This window comes from Sus scrofa, chromosome 8, assembly GCF_000003025.6.
Source record: "Sus scrofa isolate TJ Tabasco breed Duroc chromosome 8, Sscrofa11.1, whole genome shotgun sequence".
Classification (NCBI taxonomy): Eukaryota; Metazoa; Chordata; class Mammalia; order Artiodactyla; family Suidae; genus Sus; species Sus scrofa.
This window is the reverse complement of record NC_010450.4, coordinates 130,699,152-130,721,458: the sequence shown is the minus strand read 5'-3', so window position 1 is coordinate 130,721,458 and position 22,307 is coordinate 130,699,152. Positions and strand designations below refer to the sequence as shown.

The 22,307-nt window shown below is 41.7% G+C and overlaps 1 long non-coding RNA gene across 1 annotated transcript in view; it reads left to right on the top strand.

Annotated features, from left to right (window-relative positions):
* LOC110262191 overlaps positions 1 to 22,307 on the top strand; it is a 72,124-nt gene that overhangs the window by 26,619 nt on the left and 23,198 nt on the right. The window lies entirely within an intron of this gene.

The window sequence follows — 22,307 nt, the reverse complement described above, 5'->3', positions numbered from 1 at the left end:
AGAAAGTTACAATACAAAGGACAGAGGCACGCCCTTCTGTTATTCTCCTTTCCTGGACTAAGGACATGATGACTAGAGCTTAAGAGTCATCTTGAATCGTGACACGACATGGTATAGATGGCAGAGCAGTAGGGTAGGAGGTCAGATCTTTGGTGAACATAGAGCAACCATGACAGCCCTGGAAGGCTCAGCTCTGGACTTCTTTCATATGAGAGATAAACCTCGATAGCCTTTAAGTTATTTTAATTTGGGGATTTTCTGTCATGAGCTGCCAAATCTGATCATAACACACACACACATTTGTCATTGTAGCTACCACGGTCTCTAGCATAATATTTTACAAGTATTAGTCATTCAGTAAATATTTGATGACTCAATACCATCATTTGTGATGGTGATTTTGCTTCTAAAAGTGCTGCTTTTAGTGGAAATTTTGATGATGTTTCCCAAGTTATAGCAGTTTTTTCTATTGTCTGTAACCAAAGGAGCCTCTGAAAGTGATATATATATGCTTATATTTATTTATACAAATATAAGTATATATACATATATATATTACATATATATTTGCTCACATTTATATATGTAAGCAAATATAAGTAAGGCTATAGATTTTATTCACAAATATTTACAAAATATTTGCTCTTAAAATTGCCCTATGGGAGTTCCTCAGGTTAAGAACCCAACATAGGGAGTTCCCATTGTGGCTCAGCGGTTAACAAATCCAACTAGGAATCATGAGGTAGCCTGTTTGATCCCTGGCCTTGCTCAGTGGGTTGAGGATCTGGCATTGCTGTGAGCTGTGGTGTAGGTTGCAGATGGGCTCAGATCCCACCCATCAGTGCTGAGAAGCTCCAGGGCAAACAACAATCCAGGTGGGATCACAGCCCTGCCCCTCAGTAAACAGGCTGCCTAAAGACCCCCCCCAGGCACACAGCCACCTCTAATCCCATCCAGAGACAAAGCCCCACCCACCAGAGGGATAGGAATCAGCTCCACCTACCAGTGGGCAGGCATCAGTCCCTCCCATCAGAAAGCCTACAGCAAGCCCCCATACCAACTTCAGCCACAGCGGGGGCAGACACCAGAAGTAAGAGAGGCTACAACTATTATCTGTAAAAAGGTCACCACACCAAAAACCTATAAAAATGAAAAGACAGAGAACTATAACTCAGATGAGGGAGAAAGAAAAAACCCTAAAAAATCAGCTAAGTTATCAGGAGATTCTCAGCCTCCAGAAAAAAGACTTTAGAGTGTTGATGCTGAAGATGATGTAAGACATTGGAAATAAACTGGAGGCAAAGATGGATAACTTACAGGAAACACTGAGCAAAGAGATACAAGATATAAAACTTAAATAAGAAAAGATGCAAAATACAATAACTGAAATAAAAAAGTCACTAGAAGCAGCCAACAGCAGAATACAGGAGGCAGAAGAACAAATAAGCGAGGTGGAGGACAGATTAGTGGAAATTATAGATGTGGAACAGAAAGGAGAAAAAAGATTGAAAACAAATGAAGAGAGTCTCAGAGAACTCTGGGACAACATTAAATGCACTAACATCCATATTATAGGGGTGCCAGAAGGAGAAGAGAGAGAGAAGGGGACAGAAAAAATATTCCAAGAGATAATAGCCGAAAACTCCCCTAACATGGGAAAGGAACCACTCATTTAAATCCAGGAAGCACAACAAGGACCATATAAAATAAACCCCAGGAGGAACACACCGAGACACATAATAATCAAACTGACCAAAATTAAAGACAAAGAGAAACTCTTGAAAGCAGCTAGGGAAAAGAAACAAATAACATACAAGGGAACCCCGATAAGGTTATTGGCAGATTTTTCAGCGGAAACTCTGCAGGCCAGAAGGGAGTGGCATGATATTCTTAATGTGATGAAAGGAAAAAACCTCCAACCAAGATTACTTTACCCAGCAAGGCTCTCATTCAGATTTGAAGGAGAAATCAAAAGCTTTACCGATAAGCAAAAGCTGAGAGAAGTCAGCAACACTAAATCAGCTTTACAACAAATACTAAAGGAACTTCTCTAGGCAGAAAAGAAAAGGCCGCAACCAGAAACAAAAATACCACAAATGACATGGCTCACCAGTAAAGGTATATATACAGTAAAGATACAAAATCATCCATGCACAATTATGCCACCAAAATCAGAAATCATGAGAAGAGAAGGGTACAAATGCAGGACACTTAAAACAACCTCACATATACATAGACTCTTACATCAAAACTTCAGAATAACTGCAAACCAAAAATCTACAATTGATAAACAAACAAGTAAGAAAAATCAACTCCAATACAGCATTAAAGATAGTCATCAAACCAGAAGAGGAGAGAACAAGAGAAGGAGGGAAGAAAAAAGAGCAACAAAAACAAATCCAAAGCAATTCATAAAATGGCAATAAGAACATACATATCAATAATTACCTTCAATGTTAATGGACTAAATACCCCAACCAAAAGACACAGACTGGCTGAATGTATACAAAAACAAGATCCATATATATGCTGTCTTCAAGAGACCCACTTCACTTCTAGGGACACATACAAATTGAAAGTGAGAGGATAGAAGAAAATTGTCCATGCAAACGGGAATCAAAAGAAAGCTCAAGTAGCAATATTCGTATCAGACAAAATAGACTTTAAAATGAAGAATATCTTAAGGGACAAGGAAGGTCACTACCTAATGATCAGAGGATCAATCCAAGAAGAAGATAGAACATTTTAAAATATCTACGCACCCAATATATAAATAAGGCAACCCAATATATAAGGCACCACAATATATAAGGCAATTGCTAACAACCTTAAAAGGAGAAATCGACAATAACACAACCATAGTGGGGGACTTTAACACCCCACTTACAGCAATGGACAAATCATCCAGACAGAAAATCAATAAGGAAACACAGGCCCTGAATGAAGCATTAGACCAGATGGACTTAATAGATATTTATAGGATATTCCATCCAAAAGCAGCAGAACACACATTCTTCTCAAGTGCACATGGAACATTCTCTTAAGATTGATCACATCCGGGGCTACAGATCAAGCCTTGGTAACTTTTAAGAAAATCGAAATCGCATCAAGTATCTTTTCCGACCACCACACTATGCAACTGGAGATCAACATGGAAAAAACTGCAAAAAACACAAACACATGGAGACTAAACAACAAATGGATCACTGAAGAAATCAAAGCAGAAATTAAAAAATACCTAGAAGCAAATAACAACAAAGATATGACACTCCAAAACCTGTGGGATGCAGCAAAAGCCATTCTAAGAGGAAAGTTATAGCAATGTAATATCCCCTACACCTAGAACAGAGCCAATTTCTCAAAATATATTTATTAAATAAATGGGTGAATGGATGAATGGATGAATGAGTGAATCCTTCCTTTCCTTGCAAAGTCTTTGCTGCATCAAGAACTGTGCCGTGGGGAGTTCCTGCTGTGGCTCAGTGGTAACAAACCTGGCTAGTAACCATGAGGACATGGGTTCTATCCTTGGCCTTGCTCAGTGGATTAAGGTTCTGGTGCTGACATGAGCTGTGGTGTAGGTTGCAGCTTGGATCTGGCATTGCTCTTGGCTGTGGTATAGGCTGGCAGCTGGAACTCCGATTTGACCCCTAGCCTGGCTGCGGATGCAGCCCTAAAAAGACAAAACAAAACAAAACAAAACAAAACAAAACAAAACAAAAAAAAAAACAAGAACTGTGCTCTGGGAAACTGCATCAAGGAAATACCATGTGAAATTGGCCCCTATCAAAAAATTCCTAGGCATACTAGTTAGTTCACCTCTGAGTCATGGAGGCAGAAAAGAAAACAGAACTTAAAATTAACCTAAATAATTCTGTTCTCATTTGAGAACATGGTTTTGGTTCCTTTCTTCTTCAGCAGTTTTGACTTTTTAGACCTTTCAACGTTTGCTGTTCTTTACTTCACACCTTGTATGGCACAAAACAGAAGGGCTGATTAAAAAAATTAGTAAAACAACCCTCAGATCCACCAAAGCCTTAATTATCGGCGCAAAAAAGAGTTCAGCCTGATTATTTCAACCACAATTCTTTGAAAATTTCCAAATCCCCACGGGCAAGTGTCTACCTGGCTTTCCCCTCCATGTCTTCTTTGTGTGAACACTGGTATCTTTGATCTGTTTTTAAAGTCCTCCTTTTCATCTCTTTTCATGTTTTTCATTTGCCCCCACTTTCCCCATCTTCTGCCCCTATTTGAATTCATGGACTGGTGGAACAGCTGGAGCAGGAGATGCCTATACTTTTGTGTCCCTTTATAATTTCTTCCACATCTTTTAGTTACTTTCTTATCTCAGTTCAGTTATATTGAGCCAATGTTTGTGAAGTAGCTACTGTGTCAGACACTTTCTAGGCCTTGGCAACACTGAAATTATCAAACAATTCCTGCTTCTGGTATTTTGCAGTTTTAGCAGTCTCCATCTCACTCATTTGTGTTAGGATTGTAAGCTTCTTGAAGTTTCTCTATGGGTTTAGAATAGCTTACACAGGAGTTGCCATTGTGGCCCAGCAATTTAAGAACCTGACTAGTATCCACAAGGATGTGGTTTTTGATCCCTGGCCTTGCTCAGTGGGTTAAGGATCCATCGTTGTTGCAAGCTGTGGCAAAGGTTGCAATTGTGGCTTGGATCTGGTGTTGCTGTGGCTGTGATATAGGCCAGTAGCTGCAGCTCCAATTCAACCCCTAGCCTGGGAACTTCCGTATACAGCAAGAACCATGGTAAAAAGAAAAAAAGAAAAAAAAAAAGAATAGCTTACACATATGTAATGTTTATTCATATGGGAAATGAATTAAACAGAATTAGTAATGAACCTGGAATTTGTTTTCTTTCTTCTACTCCTGTTTAATCTAATTATGTCTACCTGTGATACAATAAGAAATACATATTTGGTCTTTGTCCCCAGTTCCTGACACAGAGCTCCTACATCCCTTGGAATTTCATGAGTGATAGGAATATCTTTTGTTCTAATGGGGTGACTCTTGCTGGCCACAAAGATAGCTTCATAATTTGGGCTGGTTGCCAGAAAGACCAAGACTTGATTACAGGCTTAGAATTTTCTTTCTTTCTTTCTTTTTTTTTTTTCCTTTTAGGGCTGAACTCATGGGATATGGAGATTTCCAGGCTAGGGGTCGAATGGGAGCTACAGACACCAGCCTATACCACAGCCATAGCAAGGCCAGATCCGAGCCGTGTCTTCAACCTACACCACAGCTCACAGCAACGCCAGATCCTTAAGCCACTGAGAAAGACCAGGGATTGAACCCACAACCTCGTGGTTCCTAACTGGATTTGTTTCCACTGTGCCACGACAGGAACTCCAGAGGCTTAGAACTTTCAATCCCACTTCCAACCTCCAGAGAGGGAAGAGGACTAGAGATTGAGCTTATCACCAATGGCCATGATTTAATCAGTCATGCCTCCACAATCAAAATCTCCATGAACACCCTTAAACAGTGAGGTTCTGGAAGCTTCTAGGTTGATGAACATGTGAGGTTCTAGAAGGGTGGCGTGAAAGCTTGCACCCTTTCCCCCCTGCTTTGCTCTGTGAATCTCTTCTACTTGGCCATTCCTGCATTGTAACCTTATAATAAATCAGTAGCAGAAACTAAACTATTTTCCTGGGTTCCATAAGCCATTCTAGCAAATTACAAACCTGTACGGTCATGGGAACCTTGATTTGTAGCTGGTTGGTAAGAAGTACAGTGGTAGCATGAAGTAAGGGCAAGCTCATGGGACTTTGCTAACTCCAGGTTAATTAGTATCAGAATGGAATTGAGTTGTAGAACACCTATTTGGTGCCCAGGGAGAACTGGTTGGTGAAAAAAAAAAACCCTCACATTTGGTGTCAGAAGTATTGTGAGGAAAATGTCTTGAGTATATACCTAGGAACTGTTGGATCATTTGCATTCAGAATATATAAAGAACTCTAGTAATTCAATAATGGAAAGATAACCCATTTTAAAAGTGGGAAAAGGGGGTGTTCCTGTCATGGCTCAGCGGTTAACCAATCTGACTAGCATCCATGAGGACGCAGGTTTGATCCCTGGCCTTGCTCAGTGGGTTATGGATCCGGCATTGCCATAAGCTGTGGTGTAGGTCACAGATGTGGCTCGGATCTGGCATTGCTGTGGCTGTGGTGTAGGCCAGCAGCTGCAGCTCTGATTCAACCCTAGCCTGGGAACTTCTCTATGACTCAGATGTAACCCTAAAAAGAAAAAAAAAAAAAAAAAAAAAAGACTGGACAAAGGGAGTTCCCATTGTGGTGCAGTGGAAATGAAGCTGACTAGTATCCATGAGGATGAGAGTTCGAACCCGGCCTCACTCAATGGGTCGGGGATCCAGCTTTGCCATGAGCTGTGGTGTAGGTCACAGACACTTGGATCCAGTGTTGCTGTGGCTGTGGCATAGGCAGCTGTAGTTCTGATTCGACCCCTAGCATGGGAACTTCCATATGATGCAGTTGTGGCCTTAAAAAGCTAAATTAAATAAATAAATAAATAAATAAATAAATAAAAAGTGGGAGTTTCCGTCGTGGCGCAATGGTTAATGAATCCGACTAGGAACCATGAGGTTGCGGGTTCTGTCCCTGCCCTTGCTCAGTGGGTTAAGGATCCGGCGTTGCCGTGAGCTGTGGTGTAGGTTGCAGACGCGGCTCGGATCCCACGTTGCTGTGGCTCTAGCATAGGCCGGTGGCTACAGCTCCGATTCGACCTCTAGCCTGGGAATCTCCATATGCAGCGGGAGCGGCCCAAAGAAATAGCAAAAAAAAAAAAAAAAGAAAAAAAGCCAAAAAAAAGTGAGCAAAGATCTGAGTAGATATTTCTCCAAAGACAATATACATTGCATTAGGGAAACGCAAATCAAAGCCACAATAAAATGCTACTTTCCACCCACAAGGAGAGCCATCATAAGAAAGATGGACATGTAAACCAGCTATAATGAAAAAATAACAATCATTAAATAAAAAAGTGTCTATAAGCATTTGGAGAAATTTGAACCTTCATGCATTGCTGGTGAGAATATAAAATTGTGCAGCCACTGTGGAGAACAATTTGGCAATTGCTGAAAGTGTTAAACATAGTTACCTTTGACCTAGCCATTCCTAGGTATATACCCACGAGAAATTAAGATGCATCCTCACAAAAGCAGGTATATGCATGTACACAGCAGCGTTTTTCATAACAGCCAAAAAGCAGAAATAGCCCAAATGTCCATCAGCTGATAAGTGTATAAAGAAAATACCGTAGCCACACACTGGAGTATTACTCAGCAATAAAAGCACATGCGCCGTACATGCTATGACATAGATGGTCCTGGAAACCATTCTGCTAAATGAGGGAAGCCGGTCTAAAAAGACCATGCGTTGTGTGATTCCATTTATATGAAATGGCCAGAACAGGCAAATCTATGTAGATTGAAATTAGCTTCATGGAAGTTCCCAGGGTGGCTCGGCAGTTAACGAACCCGACTAGTATCCTTGAGGATGCGGGTTCGATCCCTGGCCTCGCTCAGTGGGTTAAGGATCCCGCATTGCCGTGAGCTGTGGTGTAGGTCGCAGACATGGCTCGGATCCCACGTTGCTGTGGCTGTGGTGAAGGCTGGCAGCTGCAGCTCTGATTTGACCCCTAGCCTGGGAATCTCCATGTGCCACAGGTGTGGTTCTAAAAAGACAGACAGACAGAAAGGGAAAGAAAGAAGCTTCATGGTTGCTGAGAGCTGACAGGTGTGAGTTTTGGGGAGCAGTGGAGAATGAATGCTGATGGGTCCAGGGTTCCTTAGGGGGTTGATTAAAGTGTCCTAAGGGTGATTGTGGTGATGGTGGCACAACCCTGTGAGTATGTTAGAAACCACTGAATCGTGCACTTTCAATGGATAAATTTTACAGTATGTGAATTATGTCTCAATCAGCTTGTTTAAAAAATGGGATCAGCCCACCCAGGGAACAGGACAAGGTATGTACCTGCAACAGCAGGATCAATCTGACCCTTCTCGGTTCATCTGCTTTGCTATGGGTTGGTCGCTGTAACCCACACTAACAAGAATCACTAGTCGTCAGAGAAGTACAAACTGAAACATGCACAGGGATATCACTTCGCACTTTTCAGGCTGACAAAAAATTAGAAATGTGGATCCTGCCAAGGGTCGGAAGACATGTGGGAAAAGAAGGCCACACTGTCCTTCTCTGCTGGTGGGCATCTCTCCTCACTCATCTTTCTGCCATTCTGGAGACTAATCTGGCATGATGTAGTCTGATCAAGAGGACGCATAACCTATGACCCAGCAATGCAGCTCCTGGTATATGTATTAAAACATTTTTTTACATGGGTCTATGTGGGGACCTGTGCAAAGATGTTCCCTGCACTGCAGCCCCGGGGTGAAAGGAATTGGAGTCTCTCTGGGCACTCAAGCCGTGGGCTAGCAGAGAGGTAAGATGCGCTGTCCATGCCGAGGTCTAATGGCTCTGTTAGTGACGTCAGGTTAGATGTAGGTAAAGCTGCGTGTTGACTCCTAAATACATGGTGCTGAGTGGGAAAATATAAACACTGGTTGGAGATATATAACACCATTTCCGTAAATTTAAAATAAGCATGCATAAAACAATATAGCCTGCAATAAACTGTTCAAATAAAAAGTCAGCCCCCTCAAATAAAATGGCAATTATCCCTATGCCTGCAGGCTCCTCCACCAATGATTCATAAAAGGTCAGGATTTATAGAGCTAGTACAGATGAAAAAATATCCACAAATAAATCTCTAGGTGGGATTTCTGCCTTGGCTAAGAGGTAGTGTCCAATAGTCTAGCGCTGGAGAAGCCAAAACAACTCCATAGATAACAAAGTTTGCAAGATTATGGCCAGATCTTGAAATGACCCAATTTACTGACTATTTTGAAGGTCAGTAGCTGGCGTCCTTTTTCCAAAACAGGATTTTAACCTTGGCTGTCTGATATGGAAAATGGTTGACTTTGCTCTTTACTGAGGTTGAACTGTTGATTCCACAGTGTCCCCTCCCCCAGCGTTTCCTTTGTTTTGTTTTGTTTTGTTTTTCCCCAGCGTTTCTACTAGCTCAGCTCTGTACACAGTTTCCTTAAAACCAGTGTACCCACAACCCCAGCTTTTGCATCATTCTGCCAATGGCTCCTGGCATTTCCTCGCAGACTGTCCTACTTAATGTTAAGATGGACTAATAAGCCAGGTTCCATGCCAGATGGACTTGGTTTTCACTCTCCTGGCTGCACCATTTACAGCTGGTCGTTTTGGGTTAAGTCATTTAACTTCTCAGAGCATCTGTTTTTCCACATACAGTGGGGATGATAGTAAAGTGTGTTACATATCCTTTCTAAGTATTTTCTATGCAATTATAAATATACATATTAAAGCTCAAATGATATCCTATTTATTATGCATATTCTGTTAATTTTGTTTTTACTATTATGTATATATGAACATATATACATATATACACATGTATATAACAGACACATACACATGTATATGTAATGAATAGCTTTCCGTGTCAATAGATAGATTGATGACAGTAGCTCCCTTGCAAGTGGCGGGGCAAATGGGAAATCTCTGTACTTTCCACTCAATTTTGAGGTGCACCAAAATCTGCTCTTAGTCTGTTTTTATGGAAGTAGCATAGTAGGCATCTTATTTATTTATTTATTTTCTTTTTTCACAGCCACGCCTGTGGCATATGGAAGTTCCCAGGCGAGGGGTCAAACTGGAACTGAAGCTGCCAACCTATCCCACAGCCACAGCAACACCAGACCTGAGCCACATCTGTGACCTACACCACAGCTTACAGGCAATGCAGATCCTTAACCTACGGAGCAAGGCCAGGAATTGAACCCACACCTTCAAGGACATTAAGTCAGGTTCTTAACGCACTGAGCTACAATGGGAACTCTGAATAGGCATTTTATAAAAGAAGACACATAAATGGATAATACAAAATGAGAAGTCACTCAATCTCATTAACAATCAAAGAAATGAGATTTAGAAAAAGACATCATTTTTGAGAGACATAGATTGGTAGAGATGAAAAAGATTGATAATATCTGGGCTGCCCTGCTATAAACTGAAGGTGGGAGGGTAAATTGTTGCACCTTCAAAGAGGGCAAATTAGAAATATGTAACAATAGTCGTAAGAGACAAAGCTTTTCAATTATTTTTAACTTTTTAAAATCTGTGGTAATAGTATTATTGCTATGTTAAATAGTTCTTATCTATTAGAGACAAATATTGAAATATGAATGAAATTTTGTAAGGTGGATTGCTTCAAAACATAGTCTGGTGAGGAGTTCCTGTCATGGTGCATCCGAAACGAATGCAACCAGGAACCATGAGGTGGCAGGTTCGATCCCTGGCCTTGCTCAGTGGGTTAAGGATCTGGCATTGCCGTGAGCTGTGGTGTAGGTCGCAGACACAGCTCGGATCCTGCACTGCTGTGGCTGTGGTATAGGCCGGCATCTGTAGTTCCAATTCCACCCCTAGCCTGGGAACCTCCATATGCCACGGGTATGGCCCTAAAAAGATTAAAAAAAAAAAGTCTGGTGAGGAGTGGGAAAAGTGGGCAGAGGTATGGAAGAAGCAAGAGGTGTTTTTGTGTGTTGAAGCTGGCTATGATGAATCTATACTTGGTCTTTAATCCTTGGTTCCTGGTATACAGCTTCTAAGTCCCTTGAGTGATAGGAGCATCTTTTGTTCTAATGAGGCCACTCTTGGGGACTTCGGGATAGAGGCTGATCATCCTAAAGACCAAGGCATGATTAGAGGGTGGAAAGTTTTAGGCCCACCTGTGACCTGCTTGTGTCCTTCAGTGGTTTACAGAAGAGACAGACTCCGGTCAGAACCTGAGATGGTGATATTCTAAGGGAAGCAGCAGGTCCTTGCTGGGACTTACAGGGGAAAGGGTGGGTAGTTAAAAGCCTTAGACTGAGGGTAATGCTTGGAGTTACACCATCAGAGTTCCAGGCCCCACAGCACCTCATCTTCAAACCCAAGACCGCCTGCTCCTGCTCCTTCTTTCTCTGCACCCTCAGCCTGCTGTGGGCTCTCACATAAAGCTCCCAGCATTTCCAGGGGGAGTACCACGGCTTAGCAACAGACACCAGTACCACTGCCCAGCAGCAGTGACCAGTACCACTCCCCAGCAACAGCGACCTTTCAGGAGAAAAAGTCCTTGGAGTAGAAGTGGCAGGTGGGGCTGAGGGGATGTAAGTGCAGAGGTGGGAGAGAAGATGTGGCCCTGGCTCTCCATTTTGAATTAATGAATGTATTTCTCTTGAAAACATCTCGCCCTTGACTGCCAGACCCTCTTGGTGCCATTGCAGGATGGAAAGATTTGTGGGCTGACCAGTGAACTAACTACCATAACTCCTAACATGACTTTTAAGGAAAATGCATGCAGAGTTAGAAACAACCAAGAAAGGAACATAACAATTCATTCCACAGCTATTTACCAAGAGCTTACTAGTTTCTTTTTTTGTTTGTAATAAAAATATTAAGGTATAGTTGGAGTTCCTGTTGTGGCTCAGTGGTTAACGAATCTGACCAGGAACCATGAGGTTGCAGGTACGATCCCTGCCCTTGCTCAGTGGGTTAAGGATCCGACGTTGCCATGAGCTGTGGTGTAGGTTGCAGACGCAGCTCGGATCCCGCGTTGCTGTGGCTCTGGCGTAGGCCAGGGGCTACAGCTCTGATTAGACCCCCTAGCCTGGGAACCTCCATATGCCGAGGTAACAGCCCAAGAAATGGCAAAAAGACAAAAAAAAAAAAAAAAATTAAGGTATAGTTGACTTAGAACTGTTACTGTATTGCCGTGTTAGTTTCCAGTGTACGGCACAGTGATTCAGTTATACATATATATGCATATATTTTCTCTTTCATATTCTTTTCTGTTATGTTTTATCAGTTATTGAATGTAGTTCCCTGTGCTATACAATAGGACTGTGTTGTTTATCCATTGTATATATAATAGTTTGCATCTGTTAATGCCAAAGTCCTAATCCATCCCTCCCCCATACCCCTCCCTCTTGGCAACCACAAGCCTGTTTTCTATGTCTGTGAGTCTGTTTCTGTTTTGTAGATAAGTTCATTTGTGTCACATTTTAGATTCCATATATAAGTGATATCATGGGGTATTTGTCTTTCTCTGGCTGACTTACTTCACTTAGTATGATAACCTCTAAGCCCATCCATGTGGCTGTAAATGGCATTATTTCATTCTTTTTTATGAGCCTACTAATTTCAAGCCCTACTTCTAGGTGCTAGTAACACAGCAGTGAAGAAAGTAGAAAAAATATTTTTTATTTAGAAACTTGTGAACCTTGGAAATAAAGCAAAAATGTGAGTGGCGTGTCCTTTGAATGTCATGGGAGAGCACTGTTTATCAGGCACACCCAAGAAATATTTCATATTCTAGATGGGATATACCTTGTTCAAATTACTATTTACTCTTGATTAAAGGTCCTAATCTTAGTGAAGTTGAATGTTTTTTTCCATAAAGATGCAAATAATTTTTATCCAATAGAAATAATAACCCCAAAGGTTATAATTATTGCCTTGAAGGACATTAACCAGTTTTGTATCTAATGTTGCAATCTTATTCTAACAGTCTTTCATTAAATGGAACCAGTTTTACCATCTTGCGGACTCCCTATTAATTAACTGAATAAAACCTTTGGCATGTGTTCATTATGTATTCATTTGAGAATGATATTTTTAACTTTTTGAAACTTATACTTTGACAGTCTCTTTATGGAGTTTATAATCTGGTTATGCCGTCTCTCTTTTCTTTATTTTTCTAGTTTGGGTTTCAAACTGGTGGACTGAGATGGATTAATTCTTTCCATTCATTTTTCTCCTTCTCTTAGCCTTTTTTCATAGTAAATGAAAGGGACCAGAATATGTTACCCCCAAAATGCCTCTTTGACCTAAAAATTATTTGGAGATTAAAGCAGTTAAAAACAGTGAACAGGAAAGGCTCTCCCTACCTGACCCTTTTTCTGCCTGCAGACAGGATATAAATTCTCCATTTTTGTGGATATAAACTCTATGAGCCCTGAGATGGAAGCAAAGGAATCTGCAAACAAACCTTACTTCGTTACTTTGCTCCCATATATCTACCTTCCCACAGTTTGGTGCACTTGGAATCCTAAAACTATTTTCCTTTGTCCTATGACTTTTCTACAAATGTATTATTCTTTATTGAACATGCTATATAAGCCAGAGTTCTAAGCCTCCACTTCCAGCTACTCTTTTTCTTTTTAGGGCCACACCCACAGCATAGGGAAGTTCCCAGGCTAGGGATCAATCAGAGCTATAGCCGCTGGCCTACAGCACAGCCACAGCAACATGGGATCCCTGCCCCATGGAGTGAGGCCAGGGATCGAACCCTCATCCTCATGGATTCTAGTTGGATTCGTTTCTACTTCACCACAACAGGAGCCACCCACTTTGAGCTACTCTTCATTTTAAAATTTTCCGCACATGATGTGCACTGTATGCATTAATAAACTGTTTTTCTCTTATTAATGTGTCTTTTTTGTTAAAGAGCCCCAGCAGAAAACCTAAAAACCTAAGAGAGGGAGAGATGAAGCTTTGCCCCTTCTCCTCATACATAAAGAAACAAATCACTTGCAAAGAACTGAAAGTTTATACCCCCTCCCCCTGCTCCGCCTCCCAAACTCATAGGTTGAAACCCTAATCACAGTGTGATAGTGTTTGGAGGTGGAGCCTTTGGGAAGTAATTAGATCATGAGGGTGGAGTCCTCGTGATGAGATCTGTGCCCTTATAAGAAAAGGCCAGAGAGTTAACTCTCTTTCTGCCTTGTGAAGATAAAATGAGAGGTCAGCCAACTAGAACCCAGAAAGGGTTCTCATTAGAACCTTACTTAGAGTTACCACTGTGGCACAATGGGTTAAGGATTCAGCATTGCTGCATCTTTGGCTAGGATTTGAAACCTGGCCCGGGAACTTACATCTGCCATGGGTGCAGCCAAAAAAGAAAAAGAAAAAAAAACATGCTGGTCTGATCTCAGACTTCCAGCCTCCAGAACTGTGCAAGGTAAATTTCTGTGGCTGATAAACCACTCAGTCTGTGGTACTATGGTATGACAGTGTTAAAGCAAGACATCACCCTTACACATCTCATTTTGACTCTGGCCCTGAGATGCAGATGACAGGTGATTGCTGAAGACATGATTATATAGGTTGCAGGTAGGCATGCAAGTACTTAGAGTTTGATTTTTTTCCAGATCAAACTAAGGACCAGAAAAGGTGACTTTGGCAGGTCATGAGTCCATGGACTGAAGAAGAAAACACAAGCTTCACTGGTTCTTAATGTCTTATTATTAAATCCCTCCTGGACTCCTCCTACACTATTGGTGGGAATGTAAATTGGTACAACCACTACAGAAAGCAGTATGGAGGTACCTCAGAAAACTAAATATGGAAATGCCATATGACCCAGCAATCCCACTCTTGGGCGTATATCTGGACAAAACTTTCCTTGGAAAAGATACATGCCCCTGTATGTTCACTGCAGCATTATTCACAATAGCCAAGACATGGAAACAATATAAATGTCCATTGACATATGAATGGATTAAGAAAATGTGGTATTTTTAAAATTGCACCACAAAAATCAAATACCTCGGAATACACCTGACCAAGGAGGAAAAGGACTTACATGCCAAGAACTATAAAACATTAATCAAGGAAATTAAAGAAGATGTAAAGAAATGGAAAGATATTCTATGTTCCTGGATTAGAAAGATTAATATTGTAAAAATGGCCATACTACCCAAAGCAATCTACAGATTCAATGCAATCCCTATCAAATTACCCATGACATTTTTCACAGAACTAGAACAAACAATCCAAAAATGTATATGGAACCACAAAAGACCCAGAATTGCCAAAGAAATTCTGAAGAACAAAAACCAAGCAGGAGGCATAACTCTCCCAGACTTCAAAAAATATTACAAAGCTACAGTCATCAAGACAGTGTGGTACTGGTACCAAAACAGAGAGACAGACCAATGGAACAGAATAGAGCACCCAGAAATAAACCCTGACACCTATGGTCAACTGATCTTTGACAAAGGAGGCAAGATTATAAAATGGGACAAAGACAGTCTCTTCAGCAAGTGATGCTGGGAAACCTGGACAGCTGCATGCTGTGAAACTAGAACACAGTGAAACTAGAACACACCCTCACACCTTGTATGAGAATAAACTCAAAATGGCTGAAAGACTTAAATATAAGACAAGACACCATCAAACTCCCAGAAGAGAACATAGGCAAAACATTCTCTGACATCAACCTTATGAGTATTTTCTCAGGTCAGTCTCACAAAGCAACAAAAATAAGAGCAAAAATAAACTAATGGGACCTAATCAAACTGACAAGCTTTTGCGCAGCAAAGGAAACCTAAAAGAAAACAAAAAGACAACTCACAGAATGGGAGAAAATAGTTTCAAACGATGCAATGGACAAGGACTTAATCTCTAGAATATACAAGCAATTTACACAACTCAACAGCAAAAAAGCCAACCACTCAATGGAAAAATGGGCAAAGGACCTGAATAGACATTTCTCCGAGGAAGATATACAGATGGCCAACGAGCACATGAAAAAATGCTCAATATCACTGATTATTAGAGAAATGCAAATCAAAACTACCATGAGATACCACCCCACCCCCGAGTCAGAATGGCCATCATTAATAAGTCCACAAATAACAAATGCTAGAAGGGTTATGGAGAAAAGGGAACCCTCTTGCACTGTTGGTGGGAATTTAAGCCAGTATAGCCACTGTGGAGAACAGTGTGGAGGTACCTTAGAAATCTCTACATAGAACTACCATATGACCCAGCAGTCCCACTCTTGGGAATATATCTGAACAAAACTTTCCTTAAAAAAGACACATGTACCTGCATGTTCATTGCAGCTCTATTCACAATAGCCAAGACATGGAAATAACCCAAATGTCCATCAACAGATGATTGGATTAGGAAGGTGTGGTATATATACACAATGGAATACTACTCAGCCATAAAAAAAACAACATAATGCCATTTGCAGCAATATGGATGGAACTAGAGACTCATACTGAGTGAAATAGGTCAGAGAAAGACAAATACCATACAAAGAGGGAGGGAGTGGGAGGGATCGGGAGCTTGGGGTTAACAAATGCAAACTATTGCTCTTGGAATGGATTTACAATGAGATCCTGCTGTGTAGCACTGAGAACTATGTCTAGATATTCACATCACAACACGACAATGGGAGGAAAAATTATGTATACATATATATGTGTAACTTGGTCCCCGTGCTGTACAGTGGGGAAAAAAAATGTGGTATATATACACAATGGAATACTACTCGGTCATAAAAAGAACAAAATAATGCCATTTGCAGCAATGTGGATGGAACTTGAGACTCTCATACTGAGTGAAGTAAGTCAGAAAGAAAAAGATAAATACCATGTGATACTTATATCTGGAATCTGATATACGACACAAATGAACGTTTTCACAGAAAAGAAATTCATGAACTAGGAGAACAGATTTGCGGTTGCCAAGGGGGAGGGTGAGGGAGTGGGATGGACTGAGAATCTGGGGTTAATAGATGCAAACTATTGCCTTTGGAATGGATAAGCAAAGAGATCCTGCTGTATAGCCCTGGGAACTCTATCTAGTCACTTGTGATGGAGCCTGATGTAGGATCATGTGAGAAAAAAGAATGTATGTGTGTGTGTGACTGGATCACTTTGCTGTACAGTTGCGAATTGACAGAACACTGTAAACTATCATGGAAAAAATAAAAATCCTTAAAAATAAAATTAAAATAAATCCCTCCTTGTATACAGTACATCTTTCCTCCTCACTGTCTTTAAAATGAACACTTTGACCGAGGCGTGCAAAGTTCCCATGAGGATTGAATAAAAGGTTCAGGACCTCTAAGTACACCTCATCACCCAGCCCAGTGTTGAGGACCTGAGGTGACTTGGCCACATCGGTGTTCTTTGTGCCGAATGCATTCCCATGTGGCCTTTTTAGTTTTTCATTCTCTTCCCTTTTGTTCTTTTTTTTTTTTATTACTTTGATATTCATTCAAAAGTCTTTACTGAGTGGCTCTTCTCCATGGAGCACTGTAGCAGATGTAAGGAATGAACTGGAAACGCAAGGCTTAGTCTCGCTCTTGTGGAGTTTACAGTGATTCTCTCTCTCCAAACAACAGCTAATATATACAGAGTTCTTGCTATATGGCAGGTACTCTTCTAAGCACTTTACATTTATAAATAAATTTAATCATCACACAACCATAAGGGTTTATTGTTGCCATTTTGTAGATGAGGAAACTGAGGCACAAAGAATAAGAAATTTGCCCCAAGTCACAAAACCCAAGTCACAGTGGTGGACCTTGAATCCTATTTGCTACTTTTTTAAAAACTGTATTTACTCTCCCATCAATGTCAGTGTCACCTGGGGTGTTATTCTGATCCACTCATTTATTCGTTCATCCACTCGTCACACTGTTTCTAAACATCTTTGATGGGCTAGGCATGTGGGCATGGTTGTGGCAAACACAGTAGTAGTCACAGCCTCTGTCACTGAGTAAATCACAGGCTATTGAGAAAGACCCATAAAGACATAATTCCAGTATAGCCTGTTAACTGCAAAGGCAGGACCATGGACCAACTAAAATGGAAAGAGAGAGGAAGAAATGACAAACTTTGCCTAGAGTTGCTGAGAAAAACTACAGAGAAGGAAGATTTTTTTTATTAGTGTCTTGAAGGTAAGTAGCAACTTACTAGTTAAAGAATAATAGGAAGATCAATCCAGAGAAAGACGATGCATGGAAAGTCCTGGAGTCATAACAGTGCAAAGTGTTTGCTGATAGTGATGACGTAGATTGATGGAAAATAGCAGGCCTTGAAAAGGTCAGAGGTTGAGTTGAAAAGAGTGGACTGCTGGAGTTCCCACTTGTCTCTGTGGCATTGCCAGTTCGATCCGTGACCTGACGCAGTGGGTTAAGGATCCAGCATTTGCAGCTGTGACGTAGGTCTGGCAGAGGTCATAGATGTGGCTTGGATTTGATCCCTGGCCTGGGATCTTCCATACGCTGCAGGCTAAACACAGTGACTGTTGACATACTCAACGGGGTTTAAGCTGAGGAGTAAGGCATACAGATCTATACTCCAGAGAATCTCTAGCACCATTTTGAAGGACCTCAGGGCTAGACGGTCCTGAGGAAAGGAAGAGCAATTGGTGACTTTACCAGCCACCTGTGGAAGAGTCAATAAATCAACTAAGGCATTGGAGAGGAAAGGGTGGAAGCATTTTAAAAGATGGAGCGACAGAACTTGGTGACTGATTAAGGCTGGGAGATGGTGGTCACCTCATTTGAAATAGTAGCTCAAATTCTACAGGACTGGAGTTCTTGTCGTGGCTCAGTGGTTAACGAACCCGACTAGCATCCATGAGGACACAGGTCCAATCCTTGGCCTCGCTCAGTGGGATTAAGGATCCAGCATTACCCTGAGCTGTGGTGTAGGTCCCAGACGTGACTCAGATCCCGCATTGCTGTGGCTGTGGTCTAGGCCGGCAGCTACAGCTCCGATTAGACCCCTAACCCAGGAACCTCCATGTGCCAAAAGTGCAGCCCTAAAAAGACAAAAAAAAAAAAATTCTACAGGATTACTTTTGAGCCAGTCTGCTCAGGGTACATTAAAAGCAGCTTTAGTTGGACTATGAGGGCTCAGAAAAACAGTAGCTAACTCATACATAGCTGTGTAGCTCTTACAATGGGCATTGTTTCAGTGATGGAACAGGATTGATTCAATTAATCCTGACAACAAAAGCGGCGTGACCACATCCCTGTTTTACAGATGAGGAAGTCAATAAACAGGGAGGTAAATCAATATTTGCTCAGAGCCACACAGCCAGTAAATGGAGGACTGAGGTTTTTGGAGGTTTGGGAATAAGGGTGGAGGGCTGCACTGGGGTGGGGCTGGGGGATGCAGCACCTTACAGGGCAAACTTTCCTACAAATCCCCTTTAGACACCCTGCCAAATTTACACTCAGCTGCTAATCTCTCCTCTGCTCTACGGCGCCGTTATTGTCACCCTGCTCTTCCTGAGTTTTCTCCTTTTGCCTGGCTGACTTCCATTTGGCTCTGCGAATGTGACCTTGGTCTAGTGCCTTCCTAGAAGCAGTGAAATCCCCTCCAGATCTGACCGATATTCCTGGAGAGAATCAAGCTCAGCTTTTAATTCCAGGGTGAAAGGAGAGGAGGAGGAAAATTCTGGGAATGGGAAGGAACTGAGGTTGGATTTGATTTGGGCTAGTTTTTGTTGGTGTCTCAAGGATATTCAAGGGGAGATGAGAAAAGAAACCACAGGGAAAGAAAACCAGAGGTTTGAAATTCTTCTTTTGAAAAATTAACAAATGATCAAATGTTTGGTTTCAGATACCTCACTGGAATAGTCAAACAGCATCTGCCTGGTCATTACTTCTAGAATTTTGGAAAGCAACCTTGTACACAGCTAAATGTTTTTTCCCAACAACTTTGAAAAGGAAGCTAAACCAATTATGGGTCATGGCCAGGGTCTTCAGGCCTTTTTTTTTTTTTTTTTTCTTCTTTTTTGCTATTTCTTGGGCTGCTCCCACGACATATGGAGGTTTCCAGGCTCGGGGTCGAATCGGAGCTGTAGCCACTGGCCTACGCCAGAGCCACAGCAACGCAGGATCCAGGCTATCAGGCCGCGTCTGCAACCTACACCACAGCTCACGGCAACGCCAGATCGTTAACCCACTGAGCAAGGGCAGGGACCGAACCCGCAACCTCATGGTTCCTAGTCGGATTCGTTAACCACTGCGCCACGACTGGAACTCCAGGCCTATTTTTTTTACATAGAATTTTTTCTGGAGTTAGATTATGGTCTGTATTCTGAAACTGCCATTTACTCTAATTTGAAGACCCACATAGGAATATGCATCATAATATACTTACAAAAGTCGATAAATCATGTATGTATAGATTGTAATTTTAATTTTAAAAATTTCCTAATTATGGAAAAATTCATGTTAACCATAGAAAACATAAAATACAAAAGTAAAAAAAAAAAATCATCTTATAATATGATAAGCGCCATGAACATCTTGGAAGTATTCTCTAGAAAACTACCTTCCTGGGAGTTCTCATCGTGGCTCAGTGGTTAACAAATCCGACTAGGAACCATGAGGTTGCAGGTTCGATCTCTGGCCTCGCTCTGTGGGTTAAGGATACAGCGTTGCCGTGAGCTGTTGCGTAAGTCGCAGACGCCGCTCGGATCCCCCGTTGCTGTGGCTGTGGTGTAGGCTGGTAGCTACAGCTCCAATTAGACCCCTAGCCTGGGAACCTCCATATGCTGTGAGTACAGCCCTAGAAAAACAAAAAACAAAAACAAAAACTACCTTCCCTCTTTTTCTTTCTTTTTGACTACTGCAGTTCTTTTATTTTATGGTTATAATTAGTTGCTGTGTTTTCATTTCAAACACAGCTATCTTGTCTACATGGTGAACAACATGCTAATGAAAAAAAAATCTTTGTTTAAAAAGTTGTACGGGAGTTCCCGTTGTGGCTCAGTGGTTGATGAATCCGACTAGGAACCATGAGGTTGCAGGTTCGATCCCTGGCCTTGCTCGGTGGGTTAAGGATCCGGCATTGCCGTGAGCTGTGGTGTAGGTCACAGATGGAGCTCGGATCCCGTGTTGCTTTGGCTGTGGCATAGGCTGGCAGCTACAGCTCCGATTCGACCCCTAGCCTGGGAACCTCCATATGCCATGGGAGTGGCCCTAGAAGTGTCAAAAAGACAAAAAAAAAAAAAAAAAAAAAAAAGCTGTATGGGTGGACTTTCCTGTGTGGTGTGGCGAGTTAAAGATTGGATATTGCCCCAGGTGTGGTGCAGGTTGCAACTTTGGCTCAGGTTTGATCCCTGGCCCAGGAGAAATTTCACATTCAAAAGGCATGCTCCCGCCCACCCCCCCAAAAAGTTACAGGGATGTGTTCAGAACAGGGGTCCTGAAGAAATGACCTCTCTGTTTACAACACACCCAACAGGAATCTGGGTTCATGGTGACAAGGGGCACAAAACTCGTGGCCTTCCTGTGAACAAATACCCAACAGGTGTCCTGCTGAACCTCCACATGGCTGTTGGGCAGGACCGAGGGACAGGGCTCAGAACTGGAAGAAAAGCTGCAACATTTAGTGGGGGAGTTTGCCACTGAGAGCCTGAACGGTCCGTGCATGGGTGGGCCATGGGTGGTCTCATAGACGTAAAGGCTTTGAACCTCTCTTTTCAAGGAAAAAAAGAAAAATAGATTCCAACTACATGCCATCCTGGAAAAGGCAAAATGATGGAGACAAGAAAAAGACCAGTGGTTGCGAGGAGTTTGGGGGAAAGGGGAGATGAATATTCACGGAGTACAGAAGTGTTTTAGAGCAGTGAAAATACTTCTTATGACATTATAATGATAGATACATATCATACTCATGTCCACACCCACAGAACATGCAACACTATTCACGTCATTAGAGTGAACCCTCGGGTGAAGAAAAAATTATAAAAATAATATATTCCTATTGTAAAAAATAGCAGCAATTAAACATCACGCAATACAAGAGTATATAGAGGAGTTCCCGTCGTGGCACAGTGGTTAACCAATCCAACTAGGAACCATGAGGTTGCAGGTTTGATCCCTGGCCTTGCTCAGTGGGTTAAGGATTCGGCGTTGCCATGAGCTGTGGTGTGGGCTGCAGACGCGGCTCAGATCCGGCATTGCTGTGGCTGTGGTGTAGGCTGGTGGCTACAACTCCGATTGGACCCCTAGCCTGGGAATCTCCGCAGGAGATGGCTCAAGAAAAGGCAAAAAGACAAAAAAAAAAAAAAAAAAAAAATAGTATATAGAGCCAAATGTATAAATTTCCCTTCCTTTCCCTGGTCTCATTCCTGGAGGTACTTGAAGCAATAGTTTGATGAAATCCACAGGTATTTCCAGAAGTAAAACAATTATTGGGGTTAATTTTTCTTTTCATATTTGTCATCTAAGTCACTATAAACATATTTTATCTAAAATGTTTTAGTGTTTTGGGAGTTCCTGTTGTGGCTCAGCAGTAATGAGCCTGACTATCTGGTTTGTATCCATGAGGATGTGGCCTTGCTCAGTGGGTTAAGGACCAGCATTGCCATGAGCTG